Raw genomic sequence first — 2,456 nt, forward strand, 5'->3', positions numbered from 1 at the left:
AGCCCGACTCCGGGGTTCCGAGGACCCCCATGCGGGGGCAGGCTGGAAGAAGCGTCTGGAAGGAAAGCCCGTTGTCAAACAAATCATCGTGCTGGGAAGACGAAGCCGCGGGGACCCTCGGGGTGCTGCTGCCACTCGGGCCGGCAGCATCAGAGTGGAGTCTCGTGTGTGGCGCTCAAGGACCAAGTTCAGAGACAGAAAGCTGGCTGGTGGCCAGGAGCGGGGCGGCGGCGGACACCTTATCTAAACAAAGAGAGAGGGCGCATCGCGCCAGGGGAAGGGGTGGGTGGACGCTGCGTGGGTGGTTTCGTGTTGCGACTTTTTTTTTTCCCCCCTTTTGTAGCCGTTGTTTTCTTTTTTATCTATTCTGTTTTGTAGTATTCAACAGCCGGTCGCTTGGCAGAACTGGCAGCCGTACCCACCCGGCCATTTCCAGTCCAAACGGCTCCTGTCAGCTTTTATAACCCCGCGCTCAAACTCCAGGCACGTCTCTTATTGCCAGTACCACGTTATTTATTTGCCCGGCCTGTCTGCCTTCACATTCGTCACGTGTGTGTTACCCCTCGCTGTTGCTTCGACTTGCCTCTGGCCCTCTTGCAAGATACTGCGTGGCTCAAGGTCCTTGTCATCTGCCTTCTCTCTTTCACGGGAAACCGTGGTGACTAAGAATAACCTCGCAGGGATGTGCCCTCAGAGGGCTCGGATGCCCCCCGCCCGCAGGGGTGGGGCACACACGCCGCCCGGCCAGCGGGTGAGGGCCACAGCCTCAGCCACTCAACCTCTGTTCGGGATCCCTGGTCATATTCTGGAACTGGGCCTTTTATTCTTTTTCAATCCTCTACGCAAACAGTGTGTGTGTGTGTGTGTGTGTGTGTGTGGCTTTGAAATCGTCCCCTCCAAAAAGGGTTTCCATGGCTGAGGCTGACCCAGACCGACGCATGGATAGCAGATCCGCACGTGAAACCCAGATCAAACACGGGCCCCAGAAACAATGGTAGGAAGCATAACCAGAGTGAATCGATTCCTTGATCCTGCTAGACCAAAAAATTAAAGAGGAGCACTCCTGGGGTTTTTAACCCAGATAAGACTTCAGCCCCAGCCGTGTGTCCGCTGTTCTAGCTTTCTCTGCGGATGAAACACCGAATTGAGTAAGCAGTGTCGAGAGACGCTGGTCCACTGGGTTTTTATTTAAGAAAAAAAAAATGTCCACAGCTCCATTCCTGTACCCTCGACACGTATGTGAACATGTGTGTGTTGCACACAGACGTGCACGCATGCACAGAGACACTCATGTGCGCGTGCACACACACGCACGCACGCACAGGCTTTGCGTAACAGGACACACGCCACCATGTCTCCCAACAGGACAAGGAGAAGGCACTAAAGGGCTCTCTCCGGCTTCAGCTCTTAAAAGGAACAATTCTGCAAGCAAAGAAAGTTCTCGTCTCCAGCCCGACACCCGTTCCGACTCTCCAGCCGCAAGTGCCAGCACAGCCCCTTGGCTCTCCAAGATCTGTTTAAATATGTAGGTGGTCTTGCTCAAGCCGGCTGGGTTTTATGTCGGCATTGACCCCAGGCTGACCCCAGCTCTGAGGATCCCAGATTGCCCCCGCTGGCTGAGCGCTGGGGGGTGGAGCGCGCAGTGAGGGAGGCCAGCCTGTCCCCGGCAGGCCGGCTGATGGCCACGGAGGCCACCCTGTCGGGCCGGTCAGCTGCAGCCGGCGTCCTCTCCTGACCCCTGCTGTAATCCTCAGGACGTCCTTTATTTAGACACCACAGTCCAGCCTGATCCTCAAGTCCCAGATCCACGGGCTGGAGATGTGCCAGGCATGGCCACAGGCTTGCTCCGGAGGGCTCCCCCAAAAAAGAGGCCTCGGCACGCAGGCCCGGCCCAGGCAGGCTCTGGGGCTGAGCTGCAACGGGGAATTCAGCTTTCACTCTATGAAGCCCGAGTTCGAATCCCACCTCCCTCGTTGCCTCGCGGTGTGATATTCCTGATCCTAGTGCCTGCCTCACTGAAATGGAAGAGGGGACGGGCATGGGAAGACAGAGCAGAGAGATTCGAAGGCGCTGGCCTGGAAGTTCGGACAGAGCTGGAAGAGTGCGTGCACGGCCATGCCGACGCCTGGATTTCGGCGAGTGAAAGTGATCGTAGACTCCCTACCTGTGTGCCTCTGGCTTGAAGCCATCACGTTTGCGGCCCCTTGGTCACAGCGGCAATAGGGACCTGCCACCAACTCCTCCCAGGGCTGCTGGGTGATGGTCCTCGATACTGGGGTTCCGAGAAATTCCGTGTCTTGTTCAAGGTCACATTGCTGTCTACAAGAGACATCACCCTTGGCCGGCGCCGCGGCTCACTAGGCTAATCCTCCGCCTAGCGGCGCCGGCACACCGGGTTCTAGTCCCGGTCGGGGCGCCGGATTCTGTCCCGGTTGCCCCTCTTCCAGGCCAGCCCT

The sequence above is a fragment of the Oryctolagus cuniculus genome, chromosome X (assembly GCF_051225735.1).
Source record: "Oryctolagus cuniculus isolate XC-2025 breed Fujian yellow rabbit chromosome X, ASM5122573v1, whole genome shotgun sequence".
NCBI lineage: Eukaryota > Metazoa > Chordata > Mammalia > Lagomorpha > Leporidae > Oryctolagus > Oryctolagus cuniculus.